We start from the raw sequence: 15391 nt of genomic DNA, 5'->3' as shown, positions 1-15391 counted from the left end.
GAGTTTCTTAGGGTTGGTAGGCTACTATCAGAGATTTATCATGGATTTCTCCAAGATCGTCGTACCACTCACCAAGTTGACCCGGAAGGGTGTTGCATTTTCTTGGGGTTTGGAGCAGCAGACCTCGTTCGAGACACTTCGCCGGAAATTATGCGCAGCCCCGGTGTTGGCCCTTCCGGAAGGGATGGAGGATTTCGTGGTATATTGTGATGCATCGATATCCGGATTGGGAGCGGTGCTTATGCAGAGGGGGAATGTGATAGCATATGTATCGAGGCAGCTTAAGCCTCATGATTCGAGGTATCCCACTCATGATCTGGAATTGGGAGCGGTGGTGTTCGCCCTCAAGATCTGGCGTCACTATTTGTATGGGGTTCGGTGTACGATATACACGGACCACAAGAGCTTGAAGATTGTGAGATCCTGTACCACCCAGGCAAGGCTAATGTGGTTGCCGATGCCCTGAGCCGTAGGGCGGAGGGCGTCCCGATTCGAGACATTTGCATGAGATTGACAGTGATGACTCCGGTATGGGATGCCATTCGAGGGGCCCAGGTGGAGGCCGTGAGACCGGAGAACCACAAGAGAGAGCGAGTGATCGGGCAGGTATCAGCGTTTGTTACCGATAGTCGAGGACTTATGACCTTCCATGGTCGGGTTTGGATACCGTTTGTGGGCGGAACGCGTACCGTCTTGATGGAGGAGGCGTATAAATCGAAGTTCTCGATCCACCTCGGGTCCACTAAGATGTATTTTGACCTGAAGAAGGAGTATTGGTGGCCCTGTATGAAGAGGGATGTTGCATGGTTCGTGGAGAGGTGCTTGAACTGTCGCAAGGTTAAGGCCGAGCACCAACGTCCGCATGGTAAGTTGCAGCCATTAGAGATTCCCGAGTGGAAGTGGGAACAGATCACCATGGATTTTATCACCAAATTGTCGAGGACTGCCAGGGGTGTCGATGTGATTTGGGTGATTGTGGACTGGTTGACGAAGAGCGCTCACTTTCTTGCTATCAGTGAGAGCTCTTCTGCTGAAAAGTTAGCAGAGTTATACGAGAGGGAGGAGGTATCGCGACATGGAGTTCTGATCTTGATTGTTTCAGAACGAGATGTGTGTTTTACTTCCAGATTTTGGATGAAGTTTCACGGGGAGTTGGGTACGAGGCTGCATTTCAGTACCGCATACCACCCACAAACCGACGGGCAGAGCGAGCGGACAATTCAGACGCTCGAGGACATGCTTCGGGCATGTGTATTGTATTTCGGCAGAAGTTAGGACACATATTTGCCCTTGGCTGAGTTTTCCTATAACAACAGTCATCACTCGAGCATTGGTATGCCACCTTTTGAGCTGTTGTATGGAAGGAGGCGTCGTACCCCCATTTGCTGGGGCGAGGTAGGGCAACGTGTGATGGGTAGTACAGAGATAGTGATTCAGACGACAGAGCAGATACAATAGGTCCGACAGAGGTTATTGACCGCTTAGAGTCGCTAGAAGAGTTAAGTGGATAGGCGACGATCCGATCTCGAATTTCAGGTCAGTGATTTCGTGCTCCTGAAGGTATCTCCTTGGAAAGGAGTGATCCGATTCAGCAAGAGGGGCAAGTTGGGACCCCATTATATTGGGCCGTTTAGAGTGATCGTGAGGGTGGGCAGGGTAGCGTATCGCTTGGAGCTACTTGCGGAGTTAGACCAGATTCATAATACCTTCCACGTATCGCAGCTGAGGAAGTGTATTGCCGATGAGTCGGCAGTGATACCATTAGAGAAAATCCAGGTGAACGCAAGCCTGAATTATGCAGAGAAACCAATTGCGATTCAGGATCGGAAGATCAAGGTTCTAAGGAACAAGGAGATACCGTTGGTGCAGGTTCAGTGGCAGCATCAGAAGGGGTCCGAGCTGACGTGGGAGTCAGAGTCAGAAATGTGGGAGCAGCATCCGGAATTGTTCTTGATATAAGACTTCGAGGGCGAAGTGTGATTCTAGTGGGGGAGAATTGTAACAGCCCGAATTCCAGGTTAGCTTTATGGCCCTTCTATTTTGGAGAGTTGGCATTTTAGTCCCTTGAAGTTGAAAAGATGATTTGGTGAGTACGCTGGGCGTACTAGGGCGTAGGCCGCGCGTACTCATGCGCTTAATTCATACGCGTGTTCATCCGGGTACGCTGGGTGTACCCAAGGTTACGCTGGGCGTAACCGGCCCAGATGTAAAACCCTAAATTGTGTCCTTGCACTATAAAAGGAACATGTAGTCCCTTGCCCTAGCCACCATACACCCTTGAGAGAACCCTTGTGTGACATCCCCAAAATCACGGCCAGAAAAGACCGGTTTTGTTTATACTTTATTTCAAAATCAGAGTAATCTTTTAATAAAAGACTTACGGAATTTGTCCCAAAACAATATTATGATAAAGATTTATCAAAAACATTTCCTTAGAAATGTATTTCATTAAATGACTCGGGATGTCATGTTCGATACAGTACATAAGTATAAACAATACAGTATAAGCCTTACTACATTATTTCATATCTACATGCCTATATCCGTAATCCCTCGTCCAAAACATCACATCTATGCTCATGAGCCACTACCTGTAATACAAGAAACTGAGTGGGTCAGGCTTGGGATCCTGGTGAGCATATAGGGTTTTCAACCCACAATAAATAAGTTTATTAATTTCATCAATCAACAATAACCTGATTACCCGTTCCCGTTATCCTCACTTTACGTCCCAAAACACCTATCATAAGGGACCTAGCCTAAGGATCATCATCGGGATGGACACCACTGCTAAGGGGATTTTTCAACAATAAATGTCCTAAAGGCAACCATGTGGGGGATGGATTACACCGATGAACACATCGTTCATAAACACCTACAGGTTGCGAGCCTGCTAGTGTTCCACTGGACTGTCTAGAAGAGTATGTGGTCGTCATCCATACTCCGCTAGATGACAGAATCAACAACATCAACATTGAGGCCTCTCATCATTTTATCACACATCACCTATTACATCTACCCATGTTTTACCCCAACATTTTCGTAGATATAAAATACATATACAATTTAAATCATTGAAAACATGTATAAAAACGTTCATCCAGCATAGATAGCAAGTATTCAGATAATATGCACACATAGCACATAATTTATATAAAATACTTCATATCTATGTGTAAGCTGAAAGTAACTATGCACTCACCAGAAAGGTGGTGACTCGGCACTCGGACAGCGCTGCGATACTCTTAAAACGATTTTCCTTCGATAAAACCTAGTACCAATACCACTAGTATTATTATTATTATATAAGCGTTACTAACACTCAATATAACTCATAATAATAGCCCAAATAATTATTTTAAGGACCTAATAACATTCCTATAATTATTTGAAAGCTATATGAAAAATTGCATAAGTGTAGCACACTTACAACGAATTTTATCGAAAACCGGAACTTAATTGGAGCAGCGTTTCGAAACCGAAAGGCTCTTTTTCCCGGGACTCTGGGAGCCTCGGGGCTTCCCTCGGGAGCTAGGGGTTTTATCTAGGGCTTAGGGGGGTTTATAGCACTTAGAGAGAGAAAGTAGTGAGAGAAAGAAGTGAAAATGGGTGAGAAATGAGGCTGCCCTCGCTGCCTTTTTATAGCCTGCGAGGCCTCGGTACGCTAGGCATACCTCGGACCTACGCGGGGCGTAGCCATCGGATAAGGTTACCAGCGAGCTTCCAGCTGTCTTACACACAGAGAAGATCAGAGCGAGGGTACGTGGGGCATACAGACTTCGGACGCTGGGCGTAATACGAGGGGATGTGTCCTTCATCCGAAGCGAGCCGTGATCAGCTAGCGACAGCTGGGATCTTGCCACGTCATCGTTCTAGAATCAGATTGCGCAAATTTGAGTTACAACTTCAAAAATTCGTAACTTTCGCGTACGACCTCCGTTTTCGACGTTCTTTATATCCACGCGAAGGTGGGAACGTACTCTACAACTTTCGTTTAGACCCCGTCAGCTAAATTTGAGTCGATTTTAAATTTTATATTATTAACGGGCCGTGACAGGATTGGTCCGTTAAATCCTCATAACTTCTTCATCCGACGTCCGTTTTCGCCCATCTTTTTCTTCTTACGCTACTTTTAACGAGATCTTCGATGCTCATTTAGGTCGTGTCGGCCAAAAATCGCTCGATCTAATATTCGAATTTCGGGCTGTACACTACTAATATGAAACTTCGAAAAAGCATAACTTCTTCATACGAAGTCAGATTTGGGCGTTCTTTTTATCTATGTTTTTAGTTTAACACATTCTACGACTTTCGTTTAGAGTGCTAAGGCTAAATCTCGCTCTATCGTAAATTCACTATCTTCTGAAGAACTTTGAATGGTCCAATAAACCTTGGACTCAACTTCCCTCGTTTTCCAAATCTTATAAGTCCCTTCCACGGTGAGAATTTAAGCAAAACGGAATCCCCAACTTCAAAAGTCATTGGTCGTCTTTTCTTGTCAGCGTAGCTCTTTTGACGATCCTGAGCAGCTAACATCCTTAATCACTTTCAACTTCTCAGCAGTCTCATGGACTATCTCGGGGCCCATAAACTGCTTCTCTCCGGCTTCAAGCCAACAAGACGGCGTACGAAACTTCTATCCATACAAGGCTTGATAAGGTGCCATCTTGATGCTCGAGTGGAAACTATTGTTGTAGGAAAATTTTACAATAGGTAAGTGCTCGTCCCAATTCCCTTGGAACTCCAGGGTACATGCTCTCATCATATCTTCCAGTGTTTGAATCGTTCTTTCACTCTGACCATCGGTTTGCGGATGGTAAGTAGTACTCAAACACAACTTCGTACCCAACTCCTCTTGTAGACTCCGCCAAAACCTCGATGTGAAACGACTACCATGATCAGATAAAATTGTAAGAGGAACACCGTGAAGTCTTACAATTTCCTTCACGTAAGCATTTGCGAGCTTATCCATATACCACTTCTCATTGGCTGCTATGAAGTGTGCACTCTTAGTGAAATGATCCACGACTACCCAAATCATGTCGTGACTGTTCTTCGTCCTGGGCAGTTTAGTCACAAAATCCATGGTGATATCCTCCCATTTACCCATGGGTACAGGTAAGGGTTCTAAACTCCCATATGGTTTCTGATGTTGTGCCTTAACTCTCGCACATGTCACACATTCGGCCACATACTTCGCAACGTCGAGTTTCATCGTCGACCACCAGTAGTAGGGTTTTAGGTCCCTATACATTTTAGTGCTACCGGGGTGAATCGAGTACATGGTCTTATGTGCTTCTTCCATCAGAAGGTCTCTTATTCCTCCCATCTTAGGTACCCAAATCCGATCTTGGAATACCTTCAGTCCTCGACTGTTTGCATCGAACACTAACGTTTTGCCCAAACATTCTTCCTTTTGGTCATTCTTCTCTAAAGCTTCTTTTTGGGCTTTCCTGATACTTTCCACAATCGTCGAGACGACTTCAATTCTTAACGCTCTTGGCCTTTTCCTTTCAAGATTGACTTTCCGACTGAGAGCATCAGCAACAACATTTGCTTTACCTGGGTGGTAAAGTATCTCACAGTCATCGTCCTTGAGTAGTTCTAGCCAGCGTCGTTGCCTCATGTTCAACTCCTTCTGATTAAAGAGATACTGGAGACTCTTATGATCAGTGAACAACTTGCACTTCGTACCGTAGAGATAATGCCTCCATATCTTTAGAGCGAAAACTACCGCTGCCAACTCCAAATCGTGAGTGGGGTAGTTCTTTTCGTGCTCTTTCAATTTTCGAGACGCGTATGCTATCACCTTTTCTCTTTGGGTTAGAACACAACCCAACCCGACTCCAGATGCGTCACTGTAAACCGCGAAGTCTTCAACTCCATCGGGTAGAGAAAGTATCGGTGCTTCACATAACTTCTTCTTTAGCTTCTCGAATGCCTCATCGTGTTTCTCACTCCACGTATTGATGGGTTTTGGTCATAAGACATCCTATGTGCTCATACAAACCCTAATGCTTGGATCTAAGTTTCTCTATTGTACATGCTTTGAATCCAAGACTATAAACCCTAATTCTAGCATATGGAAATCAATATTAACATATAAATGGGTTTAAGAACATACCTTGATTGTTATATAGCAATAACAATCCTAATCCTCCTTGAATTGACTTTGGAAGGCTTAGAGTCACAAGTGTCACTCCTCTAATGGCTTACAAACACCATAAGAAAGTGGAGAAGGTATAAAGAGAGAGGAGAGAGGTAGGAATTCGTCCTTAGGACTTCTAGGGAAGGCATAGACGAATTCATTAGCCTTAGGGGGCTTATATAGGTGTAAAGATTAGGGTTTTAGTCCTTATCCTTATCTAGTTGCTTGTCCACCAAGCAACCATAAGATAAGTCTTAGAAACCCTTATCCTAGTCGAATTCTAAGGCATTATCTCCTTAAATTCGTTCACCCTATATTTAAGATAATCCTTACCTTATTTTGTAACTATCACATAATTACAATTCAGCCCCTCTAGTTTAATTAATTACACTTGATCACACAATTAATTCTTAATTAATTATTGACCAATATTAATTAAACAAATATGATTTCTCCTTTAATATATTATTCTTATAACATATTAATAAATCATAATAACCTCTCTCTCTTTATTTATTTCTCCAATCAAGTTGCTTTGGTGAAGGCAACCCAAAAGGACCATGCACCATCGGGTCAAGTACATACCAAAATAGTTATGGACTTAGACACTAATCCAACAGTCTCCCACTTGGATAAGTCTAACAACTATTCTGCGTATGACTTTAGATCCCGATCTGCTATCGTAGCTTTCCAAAGCCGCTGTCAACTCTGATCATATCAGATATGCGTGTCCTTAGATAAGGGATCATATATTCCTCCATTCTAGATATCATATGAGATATGATTTCAAATCATTCTCTTTGTACTATATCTCGATTTCCGATTTATGACGACTGACTAATTGAACAAATCAAATTAGCCCTAGCCCGGCCGAGCATTTACGTTTTTCATCACTAAACCATCGAGGGGCCCAAAGATATCGCTTTTATCCTACCTTGGATAAAAGGAACGGGTAAACTTTGATACAATGCTTGCTTGCACTCACTAACCAAATCACACACAACAATATGTTTTATAACACCAAGTTACTAGTGCATTTACATATTATCAATGTGCAACCGATTTGCAAGATACAACTCACACATCTCGGTTTCAAGAATATAAGATGTTATCGTCTCACCAATCACTCGTGATACAATTCATGGAGTGATCCAAGTGAGCGTGGGTTTAATCCAATGCTCAAATCATATTCATAAGCACTCATGAACGTTGCAGCAAACATTTGCTTATGTCTAATGCTCTTTAGACAATCCATACACCAATTCATGACAGTCTTCATTCATATCTACTTCCAACATATGAATGAATGTGGCCCGTTCGAATAATTCGATTATTCTTAATAAACTCAATTATTCTGGAAGTCAAAACATGCAAATGTGAAACACAAGAATAATACTAATCCCATATGGCCTCAAACCTTTGAGTATAAATAAAACGCCTTTTATTTATCACCATATTGATTACTCATTATTTGTCGTTTCGGGTAATCAACTTCTTACTTGAATTATTACACTTGTCCCATGCACCTAGCATGCACACAATGTTTACCTATGGTTCTTACTTTTGTGAAATAGACAAATTGAACACATTTCCAATCATTCTCATTTTACAACTCCAAATCCTTTTTCATAAGTGTAAGAATATCAAATTCTTGCTACTTATAGAATATGCTAGATTCTAACACTTTACACAACGAACCTTTCGTAATGTCACTGCACCAAAGTCACAAAGACTATTGCCAATGATATTACAAAGTCCTCTATCGGAGATTGTTACAAGACAATTCCTTAGATATGATGTCTCTCTCTCAAAGTACATTCCTTTGAACATCCTTTTGCACAAAAGTTTCTAATCTACTCATAGATTTTTTTAATATTCAATTCCCAATATGGACACGCTTCCATATTTTCCATATGACAACTCATTTTTAATAGAATCTTATCTATTCGTAATGATGTCGATATGGTCCATCCAATATGAGAACATTTCCATATCTTCCAATACTATACTTCCAACTACTCACAAGCGACCAATCCTCCTCGAACTTTGGATTGTCCTTTGATAGTTGTTTAATTATTTTAGTCAAAACCAATTCTAGTCCCTTTTCCCTCTAAATGCGCTAGACATTTGGAAAATTTTAGAATGGTCAAACATTAAAACATTTGCAATCGATCCTATACCCGAAGCGTATGAGACACGACGCATAATGTTTTATTTGCTATGTTCTCAAAATTCGAATTGTGAAGAGGAATGCCGTAATCATAATCGAAATTTTAAGAACACTCTATGTACCTTTGACTAAGTTTATTAACATTTCTCAACCTAATCCTTTAGATTTGAAATGAAGCATAATATTCTCTCCCTTAATTATAGCAAAACAACCTTTCAACTCTTACAACTTTGCAAAGTATGACTCTTGTTTTCTATAATTAATATTGCCAACTTTGCAATACGTGCCTTAATAATCATACAATCATAACATTTATGCTCCCACTATCATGATGATTATTATAAAACATAACACTTATGCTCCCACTAGCTTTGACATGTATTCATAAACATCTAAACTTTCAGAAAAACAAAACAATACCTATTGAATTTCTTAAGTCCATGTTTCTAATACTTAGTGCTTTGATAATCTTTTATCAAGGCTTCTTTAACTTATACACCTTTGCCTTCGATAGTTCATATGTGTGTCTAAACACTTAAGACTAATTGCCAAACCTCACAATTCAAATTATGGAAAGGGATACTGTAACCATAATTGAATTCGAGAATGCAATTTTACAATCACTATCTTCTTAAAATCTTTCTTAGTGAAAGCATTTCCTCACAATCATTTTCATGAAGGAGTAAATCTTATGACACTTAGATTTTAAATGGTGTATGTGTTCCTATGCATGTGAATTTGTTGAAACCAAAGTTTACAACAAATTCAAACTCATATGGACCGAACTTTCTTAGTCTTGATTTCTTACCTTATGGTAGCATAGCTGCCCACCATGTCTTCCAAGTAGTTAAGCAGCTCACCCTTTCCTATCAATGCACCTTTCATTGATTAAGGTGCTTTGCCTTTTATGCGTTCAAAATGAGAACTCATAGAACTCTCATGCATAATTAACTCGATTGGATTTGGCACAGAATCAAAATAATGTCATCACGATAGGTTGTAAACCTTAACTCGTGTGCTAGTGATGATCGATAAGGTTTATTTGATTTGTTCTTGAAACCTTTCAAGACCATTAAGACTCCCACTGACTCCTTGACATATAAGATTCTCTTGTCATTAACCATTTCTTGACAAAACAAATATTCAAGAGTTAGTGTAGCTTTTATCAAAACACTTCATAAATTGGTCCAAGTTGGTCTTTGTCTTATTCAAGACATCACAACTTACCACATTTAATGAATGTTATAAACCTTCTTAATACTTTTCACTCATTGCCACAATTTTAACTTTAAGACTTGTTATTGGAACGAAGTATGATAGACTTCTTGATTTAACCATTTCTTCAATTCTTGATTTCTCTTCTCAAACATACAATTGTACTTAGAGGATCAATTGAAATATGGTTCTTAATCATTAAGACCTATCATAAAGCATAAAAGGTACTCTCCCTTCTTCTTAGAATGGAGAAACTTTTATCTTTCTGCCTACTTGATTCTTGTTATTCATTCTACTATTGATTTAAACCTTTTCAATCAATTCAGAATTACACTTAATCTTATAAGTATAATCATATTTACTAAACCTTTAGTAAATCATGACGAATATCTTGTTACTCTTATGGTGGACTTTGATCAACACACAACTTTGTGTACTCGATCTCCTAGTCCTTCACTTGACACTTTGTCAATGAATTAGTCTAATTTCCAAATACGAAATTTCTCATTCATCGTGCATCCACGTTGCATGATTCCAAGTTTCTGTCCAATTGAAACTTGGGCGATGAGAAACTCTCCCTATTTGGTAAATTCTCGACTTTCCATAACACAATAAGAACCAAATCCATTATTGCCAATAATAGAAATATTTTAACATCAATTTTTCATACACGCCATTGTAAGGATAAATAAATAAAATTTAAAATCAAAATTTATTTTATTGCGGAAAAATTTGTCCTTACAATGCAACTCATTGAAAAACTTATGCTAATACATCTTTCTTAGCAATCTTATTTTAACTCTAAGTAGTAGCTCAAGAATCTAATCTTCGAGAAATGCGATCGAAATCCATTCCTTCACGGTTAGATTCTGCTCACTTCTTCCCTTAAGCTTCCTTTCTTTTCTTCGATCTTACAAGACATCAATTGTAATCTTATCACATTATGTATTAAGAATCTAGAATGAAGCTTAAAAGAGTTAGTCAATGGATTTTACCTAAAGCAAAGCCATACGTTTTGACTCTCCCATCTCTTAGATCTCTTAGGTAAATGGGGCAGCTTCGTCTCCAATGCCCTTTCTATTGGCAATAAAAGCAAATTGACTCTATTGGAACTACTTCAGACATTGCCTTTCTCTTATGATCAAACTTTTCGATCATAGCATGTCTTTCGTTGCCATTGTCTATATCCATAAAGGTCTCGAAGGCAGATTCACCAATCAACTTTGCTTTTCTATTGCGCCAAATCATTGCTGATTCAGCAGCAATAAGCATATAGGTGAGATCTATAAGGGTCACGTCGTAGTTCATCATATAGTACTCTCTTACGAACTCACTATATGAGTTGGGAAGTGACTGAAGAACCCAATCAACAGCCATTTCCTCACAGACAACGGATCCCAACATTCTTAACCTATCAATGTGTGACTTCATCCCTAGGACGTGTGCACACACGAACTTTCCTTCTTTATGTTTAGTTGCCAAAAGGGCTTGAGTGAGCTTGAACTTTTCAAGCCTTCGAACTTGTGGGTTAGGGAGAATAATAGGAGGAGGAGGAGGAAGTGAAGCATGATTTCTTGTTCCTCGATCGAATCGTGGAATATCATCTTCATGTGGAATGCTTGTTCCATGGGATTTGGGAAGACCATAGTTGTCGAACTTTGACATCTACAAAACAGGAGAAACAGAATTCAAGTTAGTTGATAGATTGAGTCCTTAGTAAATCACCCAAATGAAATACTAAGGCTAGGACCCAACACAATATTTTACAACTTGGGAGAGGGATGTCGTAACCCTAATTGCAGAACATTTGAAGGTAAGTGAATGACGATTCACTAATTTCCACCATGAAAAACAAAAAAGAAATTTAAGTTTTATATCTATGAAAAATCCTAGATCCTTTGAGATTCGTTGAACTTTCAATGGCATATTTAAATCTCGATATGCCCCTCTCGTTTGTGACTGGGATGTCGAGGATCACAAAGCGGGTGTGAATAACCATGCAAACTTACATGGTGCCCTCACATGTTACAATCACTTATTCGATGTGCCGGTAAACCACACACGCTCCACTGAACTATGACAAACATTGAGTCACCCTTTGCTACCTTTGCTTAGAACCATTTAGTGTGCCGGTAAACCACACACGCTCCACTAACGTCTTTGCAAGGGCACAAAGTGTAATTTCATGGAATTGCATCAATTCACTTTTGCCTAAGTAACTAAGATTGGGAATTTTATGAAAACATTTAGTTACTTTTATACTTCATTATACTTATAATGGAAGGTTTTGTCCAATCCTACCCGTTCGGCTAACGTCCCTCCACTAGTCAAGAGTGCGGTGGGTAAGAGTGGATACCCATTCAATCTCCATTTTATAGGCAATTTCCTTAAACACCCCTTATAGACCAGCTTTGTGAATGAGGCCTACTAACGGTAAGACTGACTTTTACTCATACATATATATAATGTTAGGCTTTTAATGTTATATATAGTATAGGGTGTATTTTATAACCTTTTAAAATACTATGTGGTTAACTTTAACAATTACACTTTTAATTCAATTAAATGGTTAACTTAAACTTTTATGGATTTATTAAACTTCTTTTAATTATACACCTTAATTAATTAACAAAACCATAAGGGAGTGATTTGAACTTTTTCAAAACTATACTAGAGTTTTAGAATTTAACATTCCTAATTAAACTTTTAATCGACTTTTAAATTCCAAAACTTGAGGGCAAGTTTTGAAACCTTTTTTTCAAAACATTAGGGTTTCACCTATTTAAATTTCAAAACTACAAAACTATTGGGTTCTAATTTAAACTATAAAACCTTAAAGGGCAAAATATGAAACTTTTCATAACAACAAGGATCAAATAACAAATAATCTAAACTAACATTTAATTACATAATTATCCATATTTGATTTGTTTAATAATTTCTTGCAAAACAATTTATCAATTTACTCAAAATAATTAATCAATTATCTTATAAGGAAACAATTATCTTATTAAGTGATAAATATCTTCAATTAGATCAAAAATATAGTCAAATATATCATATAATCGGATTAATATTGATCTAACATGATAAGGTAACTATCACAATGCAAAAACATCAAGAAATCCCGAGATAACCTCCATCTGACGAGTTGACTCGTCGAGTCAAGCCTGGACTCGTCGAGTCACCTTGGACTCGGCGAGTTCAGCTATGGACTCGGCGAGTCCAGCCTCCAAAACACCAAAAATCAAATTTTTCAGATATACAATGCATCAATACAATTGAAACCAAGCTAGGCTCTGATACCACTGATGGGTTTTGGTCATAAGACATCCTATGTGCTCATACAAACCCTAATGCTTGGATCTAGGTTTCTCTATTGTACATGCTTTGAATCCAAGACTATAAACCCTAATTCTAGCATATGGAAATCAATATTAACATATAAATGGGTTTAAGAACATACCTTTATTGTTATATAGCAATAACAATCCTAATCCTCCTTGAATTGACTTTGGAAGGCTTAGAGTCACAAGTGTCACTCCTCTAATGGCTTACAAACACCATAAGCAAGTGGAGAAGGTATAAAGAGAGAGGAGAGAGGTAGGAATTCGTCCTTAGGACTTCTAGGGAAGGCATAGACGAATTCATTAGCCTTAGGGGGCTTATATAGGTGTAAAGATTAGGGTTTTAGTCCTTATCCTTATCTAGTTGCTTGTCCACCAAGCAACCATAAGATAAGTCTTAGAAACTCTTATCCTAGTCGAATTCTAAGGCATTATCTCCTTAAATTCGTTCACCCTATATTTAAGATAATCCTTACCTTATTTTATAACTATCACATAATTACAATTCAGCCCCTCTAGTTTAATTAATTACACTTGATCACAAAATTAATTCTTAATTAATTATTGACCAATATTAATTAAACAAATATGATTTCTCCTTTAATATATTATTCTTATAACATATTAATAAATCATAATAACCTCTCTCTCTTTATTTATTTCTCCAATCAAGTTGCTTTGGTGAAGGCAACCCAAAAGGACCATGCACCATCGGGTCAAGTACATACCAAAATAGTTATGGACTTAGACACTAATCCAACACGTATATGTAGCTCCTTTATGGGTCAAATCTGTTAACGGAGAAGCTATCGAAGAAAAGCCTTGGATGAATCGTTGATAATATCCGGTTAATCCTAGAAAGCTTCGAATCTCCGTGGGACTCTTTGGACGTTCCCACTTCATCACAGCCTCGATCTTTGCGGGGTCAACCATTATCACTTCTTGGTTAACCACATGACCCAAGAACTGGACTTCTCGTATCCAAAAGTCGCATTTGGAGAACTTAGCGTAAATCTTCTCCTTCTTCAATACTTCCAACACTTCACGTAGATGCTTGCTATGCTCCTCCTGGCTTTTTGAGTAGATGAGAATGTCGTCGATGAACACTATCACGGATTTATTGAGGAATGGTTTACAAACCCTATTCATCAAATCCATGAATGCTGCAGGAGGATTGGTTAGTCCAAATGACATAACCAAGAACTCGTAGTGTCCATATCTCGTTCTAAATGCAGTCTTCTCAATATCCTGCTCTCTTACCTTCAGCTGATGATATCCTGACCTAAGATCGATCTTTGAGAAGTAGCAAACCTGGCAGTTGATCGAATAGGTCATCAATCCTCGGCAATGGATACTTGTTCTTCACCGTTTCCTTGTTCAGCTCTCGGTAGTCTATACACATTCTCATGCTTCTGTCCTTCTTTACGAAAAACACCGGAGCTCCCCAGGGTGATGAACTAGGTCGAATGAAACTGTTATCCAACAGCTCCTGAAGTTGCGTCATGGGCTCCTTCATCTCCGTCGGTGCTAATCGGTAAGGTGCATTTGCTATCGGTGTTGTTCCTGGTAACAAGTCTATACGAAACTCCACTTGTCTATCAGGTGGTAATCCGGGAAGATCTTCGAGAAAGACTTCCGGATAATCACACACAACCGGTATATTCTGCACCTCTTTCTTCTCCTTCTTAGCATCGATTACGAATGCCAAGTATGATGCACATCCTTGGGACAAACATTTCCTGGCTTTCATCAGGGAGATGATTCCAGAATTCACTCTGTGTTTGTCCCCGTACACCATAAATGATTCCTTTCCGGGTGGGTTTACCCTTACTATCTTCTTTCGGCATTGAATCTCAGCATCGTTGGCGCTAAGCCAATCCATACCCAAAACAATGTCGAAATTGTTTAACTCTATGGGTAATAGCTCCTCAAGGAATTCATTTCTGTTTAGGTCAATGACAGTGTTCCTAATACGATTACTAACAGGTACGAATTTGCCACTAGCAACTTCTACAATCAGGGCATTATCAAGTTTTTCTACAGGTAATGCTAATTTCCCACCAAATTTATGCGACACAAAGGAGTAGTTGGCTTCGGAATCAAATAGTATATTTGCAGGCAAACCATTTACAAGGAAGGTACCTGAAGCGACGTCTGTTGCCTCCTTCGCAGCCTCGAGCGTCATCTGGAAGGCTCTCGCCTTCGGCTTCGGTGGTATGTTGGGACTTCCTGCCTCCTTCTTCTTTGGGAAATCCTTTTAAATGTGCCCCTCCTCGTTGCACTCATAACAAACCTTCTTAGTGAACGTGCATTCGTTGGCATAGTGCCCAGGCTTTCCGCATTTGAAACAAGTGACCCCTCCGTCACACTTCCCAGAGTGCTTCTTCTTGCACTTGTCACACCACTTCGCTTATGATCCTCCTCCTCTCGAACCAGACTTCGAGAATCTACTCTTCTTGTTGGACTTCGAGGATCCATCGAACTTCCGTTTCTCACCAACCTCAGCCCTTT

This window comes from Lactuca serriola, chromosome 2 (genome assembly GCF_051521515.1).
Source record: "Lactuca serriola cultivar US96UC23 chromosome 2, Lser_US96UC23_V15, whole genome shotgun sequence".
In the NCBI taxonomy this organism is placed as follows: domain Eukaryota; kingdom Viridiplantae; phylum Streptophyta; class Magnoliopsida; order Asterales; family Asteraceae; genus Lactuca; species Lactuca serriola.
This window is presented reverse-complemented; position numbering follows the sequence as displayed.